This window comes from Gavia stellata, chromosome 10, assembly GCF_030936135.1.
Source record: "Gavia stellata isolate bGavSte3 chromosome 10, bGavSte3.hap2, whole genome shotgun sequence".
In the NCBI taxonomy this organism is placed as follows: Eukaryota; Metazoa; Chordata; class Aves; order Gaviiformes; family Gaviidae; genus Gavia; species Gavia stellata.
The window spans coordinates 22,245,696-22,270,077 of NC_082603.1; positions in this window are offsets into that span (position 1 = coordinate 22,245,696).

A 24,382-nucleotide genomic window follows, 5' to 3' on the forward strand; every position below is an offset into this window, starting at 1 on the left:
AGTCAGTAGGAGAGCTTCAGTTTAGATCACTGGAGTTTTCAACTGCTGTATATAGACAACTAGCCAGGTTTATCATATTGAAAACATGCAAAGGCTATGTGAAGTCAGTATTCCATTTCCACTTCCTGTAATGTGAAACCTCTGTGTTCACTTATTATTCTATCAAGCCTTTATTTTTTCTGTTCACAGCTCCATAAATTCAATACTCTATGCTTTTAATCTAATTTCTTGACAAGTGAAAATGACCCAGATTCAAGACAATGCCAGCTAGTTTTTTAAATTACATATTTAGAACTAAAAAAGTATTAGGACATGCATATATAACCCAATGAGTATATAATGGTTGTCATACTAGTACATAATATCCCTAGTAATTTAATTATAAACATCTGACTGTTCAGTATTTAAACAGGAAAATGACTGTTTAAGCACTATGCAGTTAAAGAATAATAAACCTTCTGGCATATTCTTCATTCAAAATGTTACACTCAAAAATAAGATCAAAAGAGATTCACTAGCAATGAAAAACTATTCTGAAGTAAACTGAGTTTGTATTTCTAAACATATGATGGATCTTGTTGCTCTCTTGTAGATATACATTCAGTTTAGTGTGTATAGAAATTACAAGCTAGAAGTCAACCAAGAAAAAATATTTTTATTTTTAATCCTTGTTTCAGTTTTTCACCCAAAAGTACGTTGATTCACAACACCAAGAATAGCATTGATAAAAGATTATGATAACTTTAGAAACCCCACAACACTCAAACTGTATGACACTTTTTCTCAGTGAGAGTGAGATTTGAAGAAATATGCATATCCATGAATAATGAAGGTATTGATTTTAACTCCAAAATCACAGGAATAGGAAAAGGAGTTAGGAAGTTTGGACAGAAAAGAAGAGCACTGGTTGTGGAGATAGGAAAGAAAGAAGCTCCATATTTATCACAAAAGATAGGGTGTGTGGCAAGGAAAGTTGGCAGTAAAAGACTACAAGTGCTTTTATTGTTTTTCCAACCTTTATACTTCTTGTGCTAAGTACTAAGCAGTGTTGGAATTTTTGAAGGATAACTCTGATTTCCATGTAAGGTGTTTTTTGAGGTGGAAAATAAAAAATGGCCTCAGGTCAGAGCTTTGAAAAAGGTATGTTTAAGTTACTGAGGTATCTAGTGGAGTCATTTGTGGTGTCAAAGACATAGGGCAGATGCAGAATGAGATTCTACCTTCCTGAAGGTGTAAAAAACCCAAAAAGACTATATATCAAACTGTACCAGAGAGGATGCAGCCAAATGTCTTAGATGCAGCCTACTGACCTCCAGCAAAACTTACCAAGTACAGCATATGGCATGCTGGAACTGCAGAATAGCAGCAGCCTCATGAACATCCAGCAGTGGACATTCTACACAGTTATGAAGAGTTCCTCAGTTTTATGTGCTTTGTTTTTTTCCTTAAACTGCTAACTCAAACTATAAACATTAAAACGAAACCAAAACAAGCAACTCCCCCATCTCCTGTTCCTCTAGATCTCCTTTTATCAAGATTTTTTCTTCCTAAAAAATAGTCAAGGTTTATATTATGTTCATAGTCATGAAGCATGTGTTTCTTTCTGGAATTAATTTTTCAATTAATATATTATTATCTCGTAAGTCCTCTAAAGAGTTAAGGAAAATTCATTAAATGAATGATGTAGACAAAAGCATTAGAACATACAGAGAAAAAAAGGCATAAAAATTCAATGCAGAATGAATTAAATAGTTTTTCTGAGTCCCTGTACACGGTCTATCCAATAGAATTCTCCTATTTTGAAATGGCAGATGGATGTTTGCCTGAGCTTTCCAACAACTGTTTTCCATTTTTAAAATTCTTTTTGCCATGAAGGGATATAATGATATTTAACATCTTAATCTGGTTTGATAAGAAGGAAGTTGTTCTGTGAAACCTGCAAGTAGGTTGATTGAGCAAAACCCAAGCTGATATTTCCAATCGAGGAAAACACCTAAAGACACATGTCTCTGGCAAAAACTGAAGTCCTTTTATGGAACTAGTTTCTTTTTGTAATTAATGTGAAAAATTATTCTATTCTTTAGGAGTGTATGTAATATTTTAATATTAATTCTAAATTAATCAGATCTTATATTAATTGGAAAGCAATTAATAATAATTTTCTTAACAGTTTAATAAAAAATTAACAGTATTTTCTGACGGTTGTTCAGTTAGAGTACAAACAGCAAAAAAACCCTCACCATGGGGAAATGCCAAAATAATGCCATCTTCTTCTCACTGAAAATCAGATAAGAAAATTGCCTGTGCCATGACAACACCGGCAATTAGAAAAAGTAGATAAAAAAGAGGTTTGTGGATAGCAGTACAATCTTTATGACTTTATGTGACTTCAAAGGAGTCATCAGCAGAGGCTCTCAGGAATATGGGAATCCTGTTTTATAAAACAGGATTACAGTTATGTTAGGTGAAATGTTTTTAGAACAGGGTTACAAAGGGGTATAAGAGAGTCTAAGCTACCAGAAAACAGAAAACAGAAAAAATAATTGTTAAACCTATTAAGTAGTAATACTGGTGGAGGAAAAAAGATGGTCAGAATGACCTGATATTAAACAGGAAAGAAGGATAAGGTTTACTTTAATTAATGTCATGCTTTCTTTGACGTAAAGGTTACACAATGTCATTAGGAACTACTAATCCATAATTGCTGAATAGAAATGTTAGGAAAACTGTTTTAGTATTATTTTTATGGAGTTAAGTTGTTACACTTTTTTCTGACCTCATGTGTCCCCACCCGCCTCCAAAGTGAAATTACAAAAGCTGACACATTCCTCTCAACTTAGTCATTCTTCTCCATTTAAAGAGGTAAAAATACTACGTCTACTTCCCCAGCCAAACTGGGGAAGATCATCACTATAGTTCATTGTGATTTCTTGGCAATCCACCAAAGCTGAACACCTCGTTGTAATCTTCTTTTGTATTTGTTGAATAAAGTCATTATTGCAACTAGTATTGAATATCAAAAATTATAGCAGGGTTGGATAACCTGGTGGTAACAAACATGTTAGTGAAGAGCAGAATGCTGTGTGAAGAGTACTGTGAAGAGTAAAGGTCCCTGACAGAAATTACTTGCTCTTGAAAGTACTAGGATTATTGAGAACAGCCTGAATCAAATCCTCTCACAGCAGAGTTAAATACTGCAAACCATTAATAATACTAATTATGTAATGAAAAGAAAGAGAATTTTACCTTAAAACAAAACAACAATAGCTCTCTTCAAAAATGTGTTGTTAATCAATCTCTTCTGTGGGTTAAACTATATGAGATAAAAACAGTCATGAAGACAGCCTTTCTAATTGGAACTAATGACTTCAATAAGCAGCGATTCATCAAGTAAACTTGGATGTGCACATCAACATAGAAGGACACCAAAGAATTGGCAGATTCTAAAAGACCTCATGAGAGGATCACAATTTCATTTATTTCAGTGTCGAATAAGCAGTAAACATTTCTTTCCAAGAGCCAACTCTTGTTTGTCTCGATTGTGATTCATGCTGCCAGATTTAATCACCATTCTATACTATATGGATGTGACATTATTCGTCTGGATGTAACTGATCTAAATTGTAGTTCAATTCAGATTACCACTAGTTCACAGATTTCTATAAAGTCAAGTGTCACTAGACTTTCTCTTTGTTTCTGTGGAAAATTTTGATTTAACCACTTTGTCCTATTCCTTTACCACAGAGGATTTGCTAGTTATTTTATGCAAAAAAGAAGTAACAGTCTACATGAACTTAAACAAAAGGGCTGTACTAAGAAATACCTATTTAGGAAATTACTCCCCCAAAGCCAATCCATTTACCCCACTTAGGTATTTATTTATTCTCATAATCGCATATGCTCATTATCATATCACAGTGAAGTCTCGACCTACTAAACTGAGATGAAGAGTCCAGGAAACTGATTATTTACAACCATCTTAGGTAATCTCAATGTTTCTGCAAAAATTTGCTAAGATTTCTCCTTATAAAAACAGGGCAATAATGTTACGTACTACTGTGTATGCATTACTTCACTGTCTGACACATTCTTATGATCTGAATCAGATGACTTATTCCATTGCAGGCCTTATTGAAACAAAAACCAAGGTCGAGGCAGGGGGAAGGGGGAGGGATGGAGAAAGACTCCATTAAATAGAATCAATGGCAATGTCTCCAGGGTCTGAAAAGATCGAGAAAATTTTTTGTTTTACTGTGGCAAAATTTGTTAAAATTTGTCTTATGACAAAAACTGTCTCTCCTCAGAAATTCCACTGTTTTCAGTATAATTTCTTTCGTCTCCCAAGGATTGCAGGTCTGATATATTTGAAATTTTAATCAAAAGTGAAAATGGAGTAATAATTTTTTTTTTGTTAGAATTTTTACTCATAGGAGACATCTTGGATATTAGAGTCTAGTCAGAATAAATCTTAAAGATGTGGGGGTTTTCCATACTTTCTGACAAATTCCAGAGCACTCTATTCTGGATTTTTTTTGAAAATATTCTTTAATTTCTTGATGCAAGATAACTGCATGGTGTGAAATACTCAATTCTCAGGAATGTTATTAGGGACAATTAAAATATTGCACTTCAGTCTTGAGGGAAGAAAGACCTCCTTTTGACATTGTAAAAATCTTTTCCTCTCTTCCACATATAACTGCAATATCTCATTTGGTTCACAGTTTATGGTGTGAGAAGTGGTACAATAAGTTGAGGTTTTATCACTGTTTAATTATGCTAAAGTAGCCCAAAAAAGCTTCAGTCTTTCAGGTATTAGCATGTGCTCAACATTACAATAAATTTAATCTCACAAGCATTCATTTAATTATAAATTATTTAGAAATCTTAATATTATTTAAAATTCTAATGTACTGCTACCCACAGCAATTTTTAATAAAAGTGGAAAATTAAATTTTAGACTTAAAATTATAACAATGTTTTTCTTAGGAAAGAAATGAGAGATTTTATAAGGAAGGACATTTCATTGTTAATGATTTCATAGCTAGAAAGGATAAAGCTGTGTTCTTCTTCTATTAGCTTTTCTTATTCAATTTCCCCAAACCTTGTGTCTACACTAGTGACCTGAACTATGAGAGGTTATTTACAATAGAATTATCAATACTCTTGAAATTTAAAAAATTCAGAACTCAATGAGTGGCAAAGTCTTATGATTTCATGGTATATTTTATATGGTGTTTTTTACTGGATGCTATAGAATTTCCAGACACAAAGCTTTAAGCTGAAGTTAAGACTTTGATTTATATCAAGCATCAGCAAAAAAATTATAAAGAACACTACAGTTTAAAGACAGAAAAATGGCCCTTCAGTAGGAAGTGGACTACTGGACTTCTGTTCCCAGCTGTCTCTCTGATTTCCTGCATATTCTTAATCAAGCCAGATTGATCATCAGCTTTTCTAAGGAGAATAATCAATATAACTCAATAGAAAGGCATCAGCCCAAGATTCTTGCATTATTTTCATGATCTGTAGTCATGGGTATTATAAAAGAAATTTGGGGCTTCTGATTTTTCCTCCATTATTTTAGGGTAATAATTGTGACAAACAACTTACTTGATCAATTTCCATTTTAAAGATAATTTCACAGTTAAAAGAATCAGACATCTATGCCTTGGGTTTTGATTTTGTTTTCAAAGTGCTGGGCATCCACTTCTCATGTGAAATTATTTGTGGATATTTGAAAATCTGCCAGGCCAGACTCTGATGTAACCCAGCCTGTCCAATATCTTGGTTTTGCATCACCAAGACAGTAGTTTAACCAGATCTTTGAGTTTCTGGTTTACTGGGGTAGCACAGTTATGTAATCCAGTGACTTCCCAACTGTGAAAAATGAGGATCTCTTGTTTAGAATGGCCACTGCCAAAAGCATAATTACCTAACAAACTGACACTGGACAAAGGCAGCAAACCATTAAAAATATTGGTGATTACAAATGAAAGATCCTGATAACTACAGAGGCAAGTAGGCACCTATAAAAAACTGAAATGTTCTGACCACAGAATCAGCAATGATGTATCAACAGTAGGTTTTTCTTTACAAACAGTTGAGGATACTTCTCTAGAGAAAAAGTGAGCCTCGTGTTACAATAAGATGACAGATCTTTTCTTCTTTGCTCTTGGTCATGAATAAATAATATTTCACTATCTTCTTTGAGAAGATTCAATTAACTGACCAGGTCAGAGGCTAGAAGGTAGCAGAGATGCTTCATGATTAAATATATTTTATTAACACATCTAAGACAATTTATTTCCCAGTGATCCACAAAGTTCCTAAGATGCTTTTTGTGTTCCCAATATGGAGAACAAAAGTCTCTCATTTATTTTAATTAATCTACATTCTACAGAGCAAAAGAAAGAGAGAGTTATATCCATTCAAGATCACATCATTTCATGAAGACAGCAGAAGAATGAACATGTTTTATGGCCCGGTTTATCATCTATGACTTTGACTATTACCTTCTTTGATTTTAGGTTCATAGTGTAAGTCTGTACTACTGTAACAAATTATTCATTTCAGGTATGTGTAGACGAGCATGAAAGCTTCATATCCATTACTGAAAAACACCCAATGAGAGATAGGCGAAGTATCATTCTGTCAAGTTCCAGAGCTCAGTACTTGTTCTCAGGTAGAATTTCCTGAAATAATCACTCTTCTGAAAATGAATCCTTATTATGCATGATAGCAAGAAATAGGAATTGACAGCGAAGTATAGAGGTCGCCACTCTTCCCATATGCTATCACTATTGTTTGGCTGGTATGTACAACTGCTGGGCCAGACAACATTTTGAAAGGGTTTGTAATTCCAGTGCACTACCACTTCTCAGTATGACAGGTTTGTATCGATTATAAATGAAATTAAATAAAAGTATCTTTAACTTACCCCACGTTAAGAGTAGCCTTGATAATTTCAGTGACTCTGGGTAAATCACTGAAAGTATTTTCATGCTATATTCCTATTGAAACATTTGAATAATAATAATTTTTCCTTATCATAAGCTCCAATACGCTATATATCCAAATATTCTTTCCAAACAAAGTCTGGTAGCTTTGTTTTGGGCTAAGATTAGTATTTTCTCCTCATTGTCTTCCAGCAATAGCTCTATCTTGCCTTTATGTTCCTTCATACATAAAAAGATCCCAAAGTATTCCACAGACATCTTATACTTTAAGACCTAGAAGCTCCTGCTGAACAGAGGAAAGGATTCCTACTTGACTGGCAGCACTGGGTATTATTTCCCACACTCTGAATTTTAATGTGACTGTGTCCAGGTGGAACAACAAGTTTCAGTGTTACAAAGTCTGATAATTGACAAGTGTGGATAATGTTTGCTTGATCTGATGAATAAAAAAAAGAGAAGGGTTTTATTTTAAAGAAAAAAAGTTATTTTAGTGTAAGTGTAATCAAGACTCAATTATATGCTTCCATTGATGCTAACCAAGAGAAGTCAGTAACAAAAAACAGACTTTACATAAATTTCATCACATCTGGGTGAATGTGTAAATTCTGAATAAAAAAAACCACCCTAGTTTTAACTTCAGATGATCTCTGCTCATCCTTGGAAATACCACTGACTAAAGGATTTATAAGGTTCTGATGTTTACAACATTTATACAATTTATAAAATAAATAGCTGATAAAATATTAATTGCTGCTATAAAACTTACCTGTCTGCCCTGAAACAAATGTTATTAGCATCTCCAGTTGTTCTCTACTGTTATTAATGATACTTCAAATTGACAGTGAACTGTGTTACCATTTAAAAGGAAAAAGGCCTGTGGATTCACAAAATACATGTATATATTTAGATGCAGCATATTTAGGGTTTTTTTTCCCCCATGTACTGGTTTGTTATTTTTCCACTATGTACTGTGTTGTTATTTACCTTTTCATTACAATTTTTATTATGATTATCATTATTATTATTTCATTTCCTTTATTAAACTGTTATCTCAACCCACGAGCTTTCTCACTTTTACTTTTCCGATTCTCTCCCCCATCCTGCTGGGGCAGGGAGGGAGTGAGCAAGCAGCTGTATGGTACTTAGTTGCCATCTGGGGTTAAACCATGACACCCCACTTGAATTTACCCATTTATGAAAATTTACTTCTATGTGTCACACCAAAGTACTCTAAATATCAGCCAGATATAGAGACACTCTGAACAAAGTCCTGTGAAATTACAAACTATGCCAGACATCTAGAAGTCAAGTGTAACCTCATTTCCTTCACCTGACAAATTTTCCAAAAATTGTGCTGGAGCCAGGTGGAGCCTGGGTTTTTGTTCATTATTTTAAGATATAAGCTGTTCAATTAGTCCTGTGTGCCACTATCTGCAGCCTAAGGCTACGTGAAGTAGACTTAAAACATCTAACTTAAGCTATTTTCAAAAACCAAATCACCAATATTCTGGATATAATTTCCAAAACCAGTATTAAATCCTGTTCAATCCAACAGAAGAACAGTAGTATATTATTTGGATAAAAAAATTCCCTTTTAGTTACTTGCTGCCTTTCAAAATCAGGTACTACTATGTTTTTTTCTTGAACATGGCCTGAAATACAAAAATTTCGTTATTACTTCATTTTGTTCAACATTTTTTTCTTACAAGCAAAGTGAGCTGCTGCAGCCTGGGTCAGGTACTCTCAGGGACAGAGAGGCCTCTGGGCCTGCAGCCCACCAGCCCTGAGAGCACTACAGAGAACCTTCCAGAACTGCACACTCGAAGTGCCCAGAGCAGCAGTAGTGACGGCCAATCATCAGGTGGGAATGGGAGCCGATCAGACCCAGGCATTCTGTGCCCCATCTTATAAATGGGCTGTGGCCACTAAGAGGAAGGCCCAGCAGTAGCAGCAGTGCTGCTGCTTACTTCTAGCACTATTTCTACTCCTACTCCTTGAGGGCTAACAGTGGGCCTGGCCCAGCCAGGACTGCTGTGCTTGCCTCCCTCACTGCCTTGGTCTCCACCACAGGACAGAGAAGTTGTGTGAGGAACTCTGATGCAGGCCTACCTGGTTTCTCTTGCAGAATGGGGAAGTTGTATCACTCATCAACACTAAATATATCTGTGACTGTAAGTGATTTGGTTTTCTGAACTCTTTTAGTCTACACTGTCAATTCCATCTCAGATTGCAACAAGGTGGAGAAACGTTTACTGTTTTAGGAACACTAGTGTAATTTGCCACATTCTGGGACTCAGAATAGTTTGAACGGCAGAGGCAGATAGGCTTGTGTGTCTGCTGTGGCTTAGCCTTTAAACTTAATATATTTGTGAAGACTTAAATGAGACAGAAAGCTTAGAGGAAAGAGATTCTGTTCCAGGACAGGGTTTTTAATTTGTTTTGTCTTTTCCCCAGGGATGTATTTCCTTAGTTATGCTGGAAATGTAGGATAGGCCTCTGTAGCAATATCTTCAGGATGTTAGTACCTCAAGACATGCGATTTTTTCCTCGCTGTAATGAAGGAGAGAGATTCCTTAGGAAAGTTGTTTCCTTCATCTATGAATATTTCTAACATCAACACTTGGAATCAGAATGCCCAAAAGCTACTATGATCCTAAAATCTCATGCAGGTGCTGGTGATGTTTGAGACCCTGGTGTGGGATCCTCCCACCTCTGTTTCCGTGCACTGATGCTGGCTGAGATCATGCTCAACCCTGCTGTATCCAGGCTGAATTGGCCAGGGATAAAGGTATAATTGCCTGAGCTGAGGTCTTGCACTTGCTCCTGTCAAACCCCCTGCTCTCAGCAGGATGCCTGCAATCCTGGCAACGCAGTTGCTGCAGAGCCCCTGCTGTGCTCACAGCTTTAACCCAACTGTCCAAGGCAGGCACTTCGGTGGTTGTGACAATGCTTTGAGAGTTCCCTTTGAGTCACTCGCCTCTGAGCTCAGGGATTTTGCACAAAGAGTAATTTCCCTTGAGTGACTTCAGTGACTTCAGTTCTTATGAAAAGTGAGTAGTGGGCCTCTCTATCTAAATGTGGGTTTGGACTATCATGAGGCAACGCTGTGAGTAGCATTACTTTAGTAAGTCCTTTATTCTGCCTGCATTGTTCTTAAGGAGAATAAATTTTGTATCCCTACATGAAAGTATCATTTGTATTTATTTTAAATAGATCAAAGTCTGCATAAATGCTTTATTTCATTTATTAAGACTGTTGAATTTATTGCTATAAAAATACGCTTTTATGGCTACCAGACTATGTCTTCTCATGATCTGCCCTATCATGTACTCAGAGGATCAGGTTGATGTTCCTCCAGACATCTTTCATCACTCCAGGCAGCTTAGTTAAAATCCAACACAGTCATAAGATTGTTTGTGTTCTTCTTTGTATGCTGTGTTATGCCTGATAACTTCTGGGAAGAGAATTTTCTGGGAGTATCAGTACAGTGGATATTATTTGTGAATACAGAAATCATAGGTTGATTTCTTCAAGTTTGTTTTATCTGCATGTTGTAAATCAAAGATGTATGTTTCTGAAAGCACCATCTGAGGAATGAGATTGGTTTCTTTGTTTGGCTGCTTAAACTTTTTATCTATACCTTATTTAAATATTAGTTAACTTATTTATTCTTGATCAGATTGGGGGATTATATTTCTGGGTTGCATGGCAGCCTGAAAAGAGAGTAAACATTTGCTGATAATTTTATTCTAACTGTGATGCCACAGGTACCTGCTATATTCCCTACACTGCAGTAATGATATTCCCAGTGATTATTTTCGTTTGTTTTGACATTTAATGGCAATGTTAAAGGACACTGGATTATCTGAGCTTTATAGGAAGGCAACAGAATATGGTCTTCTTTCCACCCCTGCCATAGAATTTCAAATTTATAGCAAAGGAAGGTGTCAGCGAATGGCAAGACTACGTCTGGTCCCAAAGAGAAGTCAGACTGGGGCTGAGAGTGGCACAGCACAGGTGGGGCTGTGCCTGCCTGACAGGGCACAGTCCCCAGCTACACAAACAGAGCAGAGCTGGTGACCCTTAACAAGTCAGGGCAAATAGTGTGCTCAAAGGGCCCTGCCAGAAGGTGTTGGGTAGCAATTAAAGACATTCTAGGTCATGACTATTTTTTTTCTGACTGGTCTCTGCAAGGAATCCAAGTGCCACAGACATTTCTTTACTACTTTTTCTTCTCTCTGTGAGAGAAATCGTTTTTAAGAATATTTCAGTTGGAAGGGGCCTACAATGATCATCTAGTCCAACTGCCTGACCACTTCAGGGCTGACCAAAAGTTAGAGCATATTGTCACTGACAAGCATGGGGCATTGACCACCTCTCTAGGAAGCCTATTCCTGTTTTTAACCACTCTCTCTAAAGAAATGCTTCCTGCTATGAAGTCTAAGCCTCCCCTGATGCAGCTTTTATCAATTCCCAAATAATTAATATTAATTAAATTAGTATTTATGGTAATTGGTATCGCAGCATTTTATTGGTGCAACCTAAATGGCTGGATGGGAGATTTGCCATATCACTCACTCATGCAGTAAAATCAATAGCTGCAATACTAACTCAATGCACTTGTCTTGGACATTTCTCTGAAATCATGAGTTGATATAATCTTGGTGTTTTCCTGGGTTGTTTTTGTTTTTGATACACTTCAACATCATTTACCAGTGAGGTAGAGGTCTTAAAGACATTAAGATACTTTGTCTTCTGAAAGTAAAAGCAACAGCAGAGAAGACAAGTTCTCTAGTCTTCCTCTCAGTGCACACACATTGAGAGAAACCACAGACTGATTAGGAGACTTGTTTTGTAATGCCTATATTCTTGCAAGGTCCATCTCATATCCTGAGCCAACAGCGTAAACAGCAATAGTCTATGTAGCCTGCACTCCAGACTGTTGTGTTAACCTTAAATTTGTTTCATTATGAAGGGAAAGTCAAATTGTATCCATGCCCTTAGGGATTTTTTCCTTTTTTTCTCCCATTGGAAAATTTTGTGGCAAACAGATTCCACCATCTGCTCTTCCTTAGTTTAACTAATCAACCAGGAGATGTTGCAGTAGACTCCAACACAATAATCAATAAAGGAGGCCTAGATGGTCAACCATGTGGCATGCTGGCTAAGAGCCGATTTCTCTCCTTGTTAACACAAACGGTCTTTGGATTTCATATTAATCCCCCTTGAGAACTAGCTAGATGAACTTCCTTTGGGGAAGAGCTTGTGAAGATAGTGATTTTTGCTGAAACTGTTCTCAGGGAAAAATAACTACTGTGAGAACAGCTGTTTAGCAGACTCCTGAGCCAGGAACAAGATGTCCTGTATTGTCATAGAAGGTACATTTTGTATCCCAGTCATGACTCCTAGATTAGACAATGTTGAGACTTGATGTGCACTGAAATTGTTCAAAAACTGAAGTTGATATAAATTACAGTAAACTTTAATGCATCAAAATAATTGCCTAATCAATACTAGTTCCTTTGATATCTTTTAAATGGCATTAATCACCATGAACTCATTTGGTATTAATGCAAATGTTGCAAGTGCTTCAATTGGATTTCTGCTGTAACTGAAGATTAATTACTTTGACTAGACATTTGTGCTAAAGTCTTACCCAGTATGCATGCATATAGAAACAATAAAAATAATGAAGTGAAGAGTGGAACAATACTTCCATGTAAAAGTAAAACAGTTTTTGCTTTTGGAGTTAGACATTATTAATAAAAACGTATGCATTTTGCAAATGAACCTGGAAAATTTATCTTCATGTGCGCATATAGGAGTCATCTAACCCCATCTCTTGTTACTATGATGGTATCACTGTCAAGATACTAATTCTTTACATTTACAGAACACACTGCCAGAAGAGCTTATATTCATTATAACTTTTTAATTGCATTAATGTTACTGAATAGTTTACTTATCTTTCATGTGCCCTAGATGTGTACCTAATAATAACAACTGTATTTAAGGTTCCAGAATGCTGGGTACCAAATCCAAAAATATTATTTCCTGAGTTTGCCTGATCACAGACATGTCAGCTGAGTTGCATTTCATAAAAAGAAAAAGCTTAAAGAACATTACAATATCTGGACATATTAAATAAAATTTTTGAAAATTATCTGAAGACATTTTCAAATTTTAAAGACTCAAATGGTAAACTCTTTCTGACTGTATACGTGTACAAAATTTTAAACAAAAGTGCTTTGTGAACTGTCATACAATTTCCGTGAATAAGAAAACATGTTATAGCCCCAAAATATTTAGGGACTGCCTTTGTAAGCAGACTAGTCTTTATGCTATTGCAACATTTTTCCTTAAAAAGATGATACTTCTAGATACCATTTGTTAACTTCATTGTTAATTTCATTTAGAACTGCTGTGAAACAAAGCTCTGGTTTAGTATTCAAGATAATATGAAAGGTCCAACACAAAAGTCATTCTATGAAAAATGTTAGGTTTTAAATAGCATCATATATCAAAATTTATATTTAATTTTTAAGTTTCCAAGAAATCTGCTTTGACTAATTCTAGCTTGATATTGCTTTTCATCTAGCTGGGTCTTTCAGTGACATTTGATGCTATCAGTTGAGTGATTCTTCTTGATCAGTCCTTTCTGATCCTCTGTCATGCAGCTTTAAACCTGATTTGATTCCTAGCTATCGCTATCACTTCTCTCCCAAATGTTTCTGTTCATGTTTCTATCTGATCAGGTCTTTGTCTTTCACTATGCCATTCAATTTACATTTTTTTCTGAATACATCCTATTCTTTCTCTGCATAATACTTCCTAAACTCAAATTCTAAAAATCTTGTTTCTTGGCTATTTCTTCCACAATAGTAATTTCAAATATTTTTTCATTAGGAAAATAATTACGAAGCTCAAGCTAATCTTCACTTCCAGAAATTCAGTTCTTTCAGCTTTGGAAATGTGGACAATTGAAGTTTGTCTGGGAAACAAAATAGAGATTCTATGAGGAGTAGCACATAAGAAGATAATAGTCAATTATGAATGAGGTAGTTTGAGTGCTTAATAGATTTCAGATCATGTGTTGTGATTGTGTTCTCCTAAGTGCTTTTGCTACTTGAATTGCTTCAAAACTTTGGAAAAGCATTTTCCTTATGATGTTAGAATATTGTTACATCAGGCCACGGCAAACACTTTGAAGTTAAATAAATACCTGCACTCATTTGGTTTGACAACACTGATTCTTTTTTTGTGTTCTCTCCCTATACATACTGAGAACAAGAATTTTGTGGGAATATGTTTTAGAAAATTAGCAATTTTCACGGACTGCTAGAAGATACTTATGATGATCAAATTCTGAGCTTGTAAATGTAAATATTCATCCTGAAAACCTGATTTTTAAGGGCTCCAATCAGAGAACAAACATCCTGTGTAATTCATGTATCTAATCAAAGCTAACCAACACAGCCTGAATTTCAAATGTCAAATGTTTGCAATAGGCAAACAGCACACATAATTCTTCATCTGTGCATATTCAAAGAATCTCTGTATGAATCAAACACAAGTTACAAAAGGAAGTGATATTCATCAAAGTATTTACTCAGCTCTTGTGAGCAACATGGAGAGCTGTAATGCCAGGTTTCTGGTGTTTTTTCAATTGATCAATATCTCATTAACAGTTTTTCTTGACACTTCTTGTTAACAATTTCTCATAAAGAATATTATCCTGATGGACCTAAGTACAAGAAAAGGAAAATCTTCTTCTGTAAAGTTCTCTGTCAATTCTCCATGATTTAGATACTCACACTTTCCAGTCATCTTTTCAAACATATTTTGTTTTTCACCTGATGAATTGAAATTTTAAGGTACTGATGTATTTTAGGGGGTTTGGTTTTCTTCTTCTCATTTCAGTTTAGCTACCTTAGTTTATCTGCATTATTCCTACAGTGCTTTGTGTCCGTTTACAGTCTAATTTTGATGTCAGGCTATATCCTTGTTACACCACCCCTTAAATCTCTACTGGCTTTTGTTGAAACAACCCATTGATTTAAAGATTTTGTTACTTACCAGAGTATGTTCTGATTCTCTGACCTCTTCACACTCCTTCGTGGTGACTTCAGTTAATTGCATGATTATCAGATGATAATGTGGTAGCATTAAAATGAATTAGCATGTAATTAATGTTTTTCCCAGGGGAGCTAGGGTACTTAAAATAAAACAGTGCATGTTATTTCATGGAAAGCATGAAGCAGTGTATTTCCACTGGTGTCCTCAGATATCCACAGCTCTTGCTTTCTACAGTGTGTCCATGGTACAAAATCCTAGAGGAGTTTTGGAAATAGCTGATCAACACCTGCTTTTGCATCTTAGGTTATTCATGTCAATTTCAAAATCTTTAATTTTTACAAGTACATAATAAAGTGATTTCATATGATCTCATTTGGGTTGTTTCATTGCCATTGGCATTTGTTTACACTAAATGTTAACAAGATTAAACATTATAGACCCCAATAATGAATCACCAGAAAATTATTTTAACTAATCAAAATTAATTATTTCAATTTAAATATGAAACAATTGTTAAAAAGTACTAATATTTCATCAATGTTTCAGATCTTGAGCTATGAATATGAAGCTGTTACAAGCAGAAAATGCTTAACTTATGGGATATATTATTAATTACATCTCATTTGTTCATCTGAAGAATTTACCTTTTAGGAGTCCTGGTGTCAAGGTGTTCTTATGCAGGACTAGCTGAATGGAATTTCTTCTGTCCCGAAAGTTGTGTACCTACCTCTGCTGCACGGGAGGGTCTGCGCACCAAAGCAGGAAACTAAATGGAAAAGCAATTTCTGTTTTAGGATAGATTAATTTTCTAAATATCACATTTTACTGCTCAAAACTGTTCTCTCAAGGATGTTTCTTTCTCTCAGTTGATGACAGCATTTAGGAATTAAAAATGCACATAAATTGGAAAATTACACAATTGATAAGGAATAGCTCTAACCCTAACTGCCTTCTTTTTGAGATGAAGTCCATAGAATCACAACAGCAGGTTCTCTAACAAGGGGCAAAGAATAAAAAATAAGTGAGCAACAAAAAAGAGCTTCCTTACATTACACTGTTGTGCAATGCGTCATTGGAAAAGCACTAAAGATTAGGCTCCCAAATCCCATGGCTTCAGTGTTGAGTGTCTACTTGAGTAGGGGATGCTTTCTTCATCATGGGACCTACTACAGTTACATGTAGGGCACATTTCTGGAAGTATGCAAAGTTAAATGTTTTCAGCACCTAATTTGAAATAGTTACTATCCAGAAAATCTGAGCCTTAGTTTGTAAAAGTACTTTGTGCATATTATAGGAAAATATAAATTCTAAACTGTAAAGCACATAGTTGTGTGCTATTACAGATAATATAAATGAAATGCAGAGTACTAAACTGTTAGTGATAGTGGAACAATCTTCTACCTGGCATTCTTTTAGTTACATTATGATTTTTTTGTTACGTCAAAGCATTTTTTAAAATTTGTACTAGTGTGCCCAAAAGGAAGTGGACTTTTTTGCTATATGAACTCACACAAGCACAGCTGAGGAGAGGGAATAATAAAAATAGCAGAATGTTCATCCATTTCATAAAAAAAAATCCACTGAAAATGCTCACATGCTTGAAGGAGAAGCTAAACTTAATCATAATTTCATTTCTAGCAAAAAAACCCCACATTTGTTTGCAGGAGAACAAAGATGGAATAACAATTCTTTCTTTTCTACATGTGTTGCTTGGGTCTTTAGCTCAATTAGAGATCAGCTTGGTTAAAATGTTTTATCAGTGAATGCAGAAGTAGCTACACAGACATCTACCTATACCTGTCCAGGATCTAACTGTTCAATATTTATATAAAAAGAACGCAAATGTTTTAGGAAGAATTCAGAAGTGTATTTGTTTTCTATTATTTTCATTTTTCTTTTCATAAAAACATACAGAAGATGGGTTGATGACTTTCAGAAACCTGATATTCCCAGATTAGATTGCTGCTTCTAGGGTGCATGAATTCATCTGATGACGAGTTTAACTATTTAGAATCTATGGTTTTAAAACAAAAGTCACAACTGAGTTTCTGCTAATGATTTCAGTTTTTTTCCTGTATCTCTTTCCCTGCTCTTTGAAACAAAATGTTTTTCTGGGTTTTTCTGTTTTTATGGCAGTTTTTTGTTTATTTCACAGCCCTTCTCATATTCCTCCTTTTCCCTGCCTTGCCTATATTTGGGAGGTCTATTCCTTTCTTCTTTCTCTTGCATGTTATTATACACACATGCTTATGAAAGTGTTACAGATTTTACTTTTCACAAAGTGTATTATTTATTATTTACAGTCTCCACAGCATAATGGTATGCATTTATCCTCTCATAACAAATGCTGGGCAAGTTACACTGTTCTACTGCTAAAATTTATAGGAGTTCTGAGAAAAATGCCAATGTTGTTGCATATCAGAAGTAACTGGAAACAAGCCCATAAAAACATTTAGTTTTCAGAGATTCCTAACATTGAAAAGGTGAGAATAAAATGGAAAATATTAGTCTTTTTTGGTGTAGATCTGGAGAGAAATACAAAGGCATGTAGAGAGCAACAATTACATGTAAAGCAATAAATGCTTTACAGAAGGTGAAGTGGGCATTAAGCTGCTATTTTCCCCTTCTAGAACAAAAGAAAGGGAAGTCCAGTAAAACAGCAAACCAACAAATTTAAAACAGAACAATTTTTAGGCAAACCAAACCATTACTTTGATACAAATTGCTGAAACAGTAAATAAAACTCTGATGTTTAGACAATGACCTAATGTTAACTCATTGAGAAAATGATTCTCTGTAACTTTTGTAGAAAGGGTATGAAGTTAATGGAGACTCAGGACTCAAATGCTTCAATGCTCTTCCACTGTAAAATTAAACTTGAAATAGGGACTTAAATTTTGCATTTTACTTTTCTTATTTCATCAAATCAAAATTAATTTCTCTTTTGGAAAAATACAAGAGTTTGGCAACCTGACAGGATTTTGCGGTTGTCTTGGAAGAACCACTTTGGAGTTAGTTGCTTTTCTTTTGATTATTGTCAGAGGTCTTGGGATCCTCTCAGAGTTCTTGGGCAGCAGGCTTTTGGTAGCTCTAGGAAAACAATTATTGGTAAAGTTGGTAAAGAATTTTGAAAATCAAAAAGTGTGGGGTTTTTTAAGGAACTATAAGTTTGTTTAAATAGACCCAAGCCTGCCCAGTGAAAGGTAAGATCTTAAATAAAATTTTTAGCATACTGATACAAGTCCTCAAGCTCTATTCTGTCTAGAATTCATTGGCTTTGTACCAGTTTATAGCCACAAATACTATTACCCAATTGATGCTGTAGTCAGTATTGATAAAGTAGATACTATGAGTCTCGAGTCTGCTCAAGCCCAGTCCTTCACAAACAGGACATGTCATAATAGCTATGAGAAAGCATCTTTTTTCATGTTAACTGTGCAGCATGGGAAGTAAAGTAAAATTTACACTAGCCAAGGTCCAACTGAATGGTAGGTGTTACTTCAGGTACCACTGAAGTTCATACTGTGGGTTACACCATAAGAGGAAATATTCTTTGTAGAGTGTTCTATATCCCCTAGCTCAGATTCTTAATAAGCAAAATCTGCTGTCTTTGAACTTACTAATATTCCCAACTGGGACAAATACGAGTGCCAGAACAATGTCAGTCTCACTGATCTAAAAAAAAGTTTTTAAACTCCTTTTAATGGAGTAATGATTAGAAAGGTTGGGGTACATGTACAAATATGTTTGTAAGGAAGAGATTAAGGCAGGAAATGTAATTTCTTTCCTTGTGTGTATCCAAGAGCATACACTAGAGAAGCAGAAAAATTATGGCAGACAAGATTCCTTCCACTGTGAAGTATAGTAGGTCCAGTCACTATAAACAGTCATTTTAGATGGAAGATGCTTCTAAGGTAACTTTCTCAGTTTGCTTCATTGAAAACAGGTTTATGTAAAGTTTCAGTCCTTCATCCTCATTGGGCCCTTAGTCATGACTGTAACCAGCACCTCCTGGGTAGGTAATATTACTCATATGATTTTTTCTTACTGTTTGTTACACAGCTGCGTGGCATTATGTTCTCCTTGATACTGACTGGGATTCTGATATTTTAGTTTAAAGCTCTTCAGAATGTTTTCCAGTATTAGAATAACCTATTTTATTATACTTTGTAAACTTTACTGACAAACATCTACTGATTTCTCTTTTGATTCCTATGTTCACGAGCTCTCCTGCACTGAGAGCAGTAAAGAGTTTAGAAAGCTTTGAGTTTATCCCTGGAATCTACCTTTGTCCAGCATATTTGCTCTCAAGGATTCTTAAAAGAATGTTTTCACTCTTATTACTTTCTTCTCTTAATTCTGTACCATTTTTCTTTTTGTGTATGACAGTTTAGAAATGTTTAACAAGACCTCCCAGAAAATAAATCAAAGTTATAAGAATTGACATTTCATTTAAATATTTAAATTGTTTTATATCTTCAGATTTAAAGAAACTGCCTTGTTTTTGTTTCATGCTCTTGTGTGTATATGTATGTTATATGCATGCATGTTTGTACATTTTAGACTGCTTCATCTGAATTTAAGAAGACAGGTTTGTAGGAGTGTCATGCAATTTTCATAATTATTAGATCAGTGCAGCTTGGGAGAGTTTTGAGATAAACACAATCTTATCACAAACAGTACAGCTGATGCTGGAATAGTATATGTATGCCTGAGTGATGTATTGTTTTTATCAGTTTAATACATCAAGAGAAGGAGTTTGAATGTATTTTAGGAGCAGCACAGATGGGAATTAGCAAACAAGTGTTTAGAGAAATATCACAGTGTTTTCTAAGTATAGATTCCTCTATCATGTCAGAATCTCCCTGGTCCATTTTCCTCTCCCCATAGCATAATGATCAGAACAGTCATGCAGACTGAAAGGGCTTTTAAACTAGAAAGGAACAGAGTGGTGTGTTCAGAAGTTGCATCTCTGGCCTCCAGATCTGTCACTGAACTCACCTGGGATGAATTGGAAACCAAACAGTGAAAGCTTTAACTACACAGAACTCAGTAGTTGTGCCAGTACCTTAAGGAAGCTAAGAATCAGCTATCAAAGGGCTATCTTGAGAAGTGAATCAATGGAAAGCGTCCCGCTTGCCAAGTGTTTATTCAAACAAGATTGCTGTGACAGGGTTGTTTACATTGCCACTCATTAAATAACTGTATATGTGATTTTGCTTTGTTGAATATTTAGATGTGTAAAATTAAATGTGAGCTGAGACTTCACTACTTTTCTGAGACCATTTGGGCCTGGTGATGAGTAAGTTTGCCAGTGAATTCTAAAAGTTTGATGGAGGGACTAAATGGAGATTTTTGTTAGTTAGGTCAAATTTACATGCATGTTTACCCTTTACAGTGTTCAGCTGCTCATAATGGTGGTAAAGGAAGTCTGGATGATGTTTTTCTATGTTGATTTATTTTTCAGCTTATTGCCTTGTCATAGGAAAACACACCTATCTCAATGTACGGTTTTACTTTAAAAGCTCACAATAAAATAATATTCAAGCATATGGAAGGTGCATATGCTGTCCGCACATTCCATGAGGAACAGAGCTGTCCAGTTTAACAGAACTGATAATGTTCTAAAAATATACAATACATCCTTCAGAGTTTTCTAGAAACTGTTGTTACAAAGTTGTTTTAAGTACATGTACCAAGGACATAATTCGTGACTAAACATTTTCAAATGATCTTGAAAACAGCTACCTTATTTCAGAACTATATAATTATTTGGGGTCAAAACACTTAAGCGTGTGAGTAAACATTTCATATGCTTAGTATTAGGTGAATATAACATTAGGGAACAATATAGAACTGCTTGACATAGTGCTATGTCTGCTAAATCCCCAGCTGGATATTTGCATGAGCTCTTACCCGGTTTATACACAGAATTTTCAGTGACTTTGCAGACACAGCAGTGAACATTTCCTGTGTCAGTTGAGACTTTCTTGCCAAAATCAATCCATTGCTTGTAAATTGCAGCTACCTAGCTGGGTTAGGGGGTGAAGAAGAGGATGCTGTTATAGATTCGTTATATCTGCAGTAAAAGGCATGTGAAGGCCACGCAGTGCATTCTTTCTTCTCTGAGGGAGTATTTCCAATGGAGTCTATTTTCCCAGTGTTGTATTCTGTTAGTTCAAAATACCACATACAAAGCAGATTTATGCTGTAAAAGGGGGAAAAGGTTACAAATTTAATAACAACATTGAGATAAAAATCCATTTTTGATCAAAGATACACAGAAAGAAATCAACAAAATACCCAATGGAGGCAAGCAGTAATATGAAGTTCAAAAATTTGAGGTTAATATACCTCCAGACAGTAGCCCACTTACGGATTTTGAAGATTGGCAGGCCCAAATGTTGCTGCTCATCATAGTAACTACCAGAGATAGTGTCGGAATTCTGTAACAGGCACTGGATAGGAAAGAAACCTAGAAAGCAGATAGAAGAAATAGAAAATTGCTTTACAATTTTAAAAGCTGCATTCTGCACTACAAAAATAAAATATTTCTTCACACAGGTACCAGTAATGTGTTGCTGCAGTATAAAATTTCAGAAATGATAGAATGGTTAAAAGAAAATATATGTTTAGGACAGAGAGACCAAGGGGATATATTTTTTCCTTTTTTCATCTATTAATTGGCTTAATATGCTGCCTAGCTCTCTATTTTATAATCTGTTTCGTTTAAAAAGGAGAAAGTGGGGAGAAAGATCAGAAAAATTCATTTCAGAAAGGCAGCTCTGAAATGATCTTGTGCTCGACAGATAATGGATTCAGCTTTCTGGTTATGACACCCCTTGGCACCATCTTTTCTTAACAGTCACCTTGCAGCAGTATTTCTGTTTCTCTGTTCAAAACAAGCTTAACAGGAATCTTGTTAGATTTTTGGTTTCTTGAGTATGCCCAGGTAGCAGATGATGCCAAGGTTACCTTTATCATTCGTGCTTTTCTGGAAATTACCACTCTTTTTTCTTCCCTAGATATAGATATTGGAACAGTAACATCTTTTTCTTGTTTTGTTAATTCTTGGTATATTATGTTAGAGTACTACCACCCATCCAATGCTGTACTTTAAATTCACTGGAAGCCTACGTAAGTACAGAATGAGTTACAAGTTAATTAAGTGACGTTTGACGTCATGTTTTACTAGCATCAATTCAGTTTCCTAATGGTTCTTTCTTAACAGTGGCGACAAGCCCACTTAGCTTAGAGTCTTGGTTTGCCTAACTGAGCAGCCCTGTCTAGTACACCATCCTCTAAGCAGCAGGGTGGTGATATTTGTACAGCTGGTATCTCCGCCAGTATTTTGGTCTTGGTCCTGAATTGCACTTTAAGTAGGTTCAGGCAAATAAACACTTGAATAAAACACCTTACATTAGTGGACTATTGATCAAGACTGCCTAGCTCAGAAATCTCTGATTTTTTTTTTCTCTGATATTTGAGAAGCTCCTTTATCTAGTGTTTTGATTGCAAACTGGAGATTATTTGGAACCAGGAATTTTTTGTAAGCTTCCCTGATTTTTCAGCTTGTACTTCATCCTGGCATTTCAAAGCTCAAAGTTCTCGAACTTTAATGCTTCTTCCATCTTTTTTCTCCCCCTTTGGATGGTTGTTGAGTTATGAGATAGGTACATCAAAATGCTTTCTGTAAAACATACCTAATTCTGAGTTGTTTTTCTATGGGCCATTCACAGGAATATGGAAGGATTTTTAATGAGATTGTAAATACTTTTTTTTTTTTTTTATAATTTGCAAATATTCTGTGTATTTTCAGAGTGCCTGGATCTACTTTAAAGAATGACCAAATTTACTTTTTATTTTCTGCTTGTTATTCCTTTCATCTGATACAAGTATTACATCTTAATTATACATCTCTTACAATACGAAAAGAATGGAAAGAAGATGCAAACAAGTAAAACTTAAATCTGTATCAAGTTGTTTTCCTTTGGTCTATGTCAAATCTCAAACAGTAATCTTTACTTCTCGTAGGCTTGCATGTGGATAATACTGACACTTTCTTTGTATACCTAGAAAAGACAGGTCTCAGTCCCCTGAGGCAAAGCTGGGATGCAGATGATTGCTTATATTCTAATTCTCAATTTTTTTAAGCTTGCTTTTCTCATTACAGCCTCCTAGCAGCTTGTTTATTCCCATCAGGAATCAAGTCTAAATCCATCAAATTCCATGAAGTTGGTGTAGGTTTTAGCATCCATTACCATGGAAAAGCTCGTAATACCTTTAGGACTGAACCCACTGCTCTAATGGGTGCTTTTCAGCAAATGTTTGATGCTTCCTGGGCTATCTGCTACACTGTGAGTTACTTGCAACAATGAGGAATATCGTCTTGTCTAGGTAAGCCATGCTCAGTTATTAAAAATATCCATGAGGAAGAATATGCATGTGAGATACTAGAGCATCATGGAAAGATTTATAGCCGTAAAACACCTGATACATGTGTTGTCTATCAAGGTGGAAGTGGGATGGAGTCAGTCCTGGAAGCATTTTTTTCTGAGAGACTGCATTTCTTTCCTAAGTAAAGAATTTTGAAGACTGCTGAAGCCTGTAGATCTTCTGATCCCCTAAATCTCTCTGCCAAGCATTTGAATATTTGAGAAATTATTTCTGTCTATTAAATGACCCTCTCAAGCTCCACTGTCACCCTCAGATCTATGAGAAATATTATAGACTTCATTTTTGCATACATCATCTGAACTTGGAAAAATGAAAACCACAGGATCCTTCTGTCTTTTGAATGAATGATGTTGTTTGCCTTAGTAACACATAAGGCAACTGCAATAGCAAGATATGAGTTCCTGAGTGAAAACTGAATTGGTAAAGGAATTTTTCAGCAAAAAGTCTTGTGCCATATCTACTTGATTATCATGAAAGGTTAAACTATAATGTAAAATTCCTGTTGAGTGTGAAGCTCTGAGAACAGCCTTGAGCAAAAGCAGTGTCTCATGAGATAGATACCCAAACTACTCGGGCCACTAATTACTACTAGGAGTGCCAATAGGCAATCTTCCAGGGAACTATAGCCCTGGCTCATGACTTAACCAGGAACTGGCCCAGTCACAGGATGCTTAGAAACATTTGACGTCTGGTAAATGAGTCCCAGACCAGCAGAGTAGTGAACATAAGAAAGGGGAAAAATCATCCAGGACCAGGAGTGTCCTGTTATGAAAGACTTTCAGTAAAATATTTTACAGTGCAATAAATATATTTGTAGGATGCTTTTTTCAAGCCTATGGTATAAAAAAAAGAAAAAATTTGGTTTCAAGAGTTGTATAAAATAGGTTTCAGAA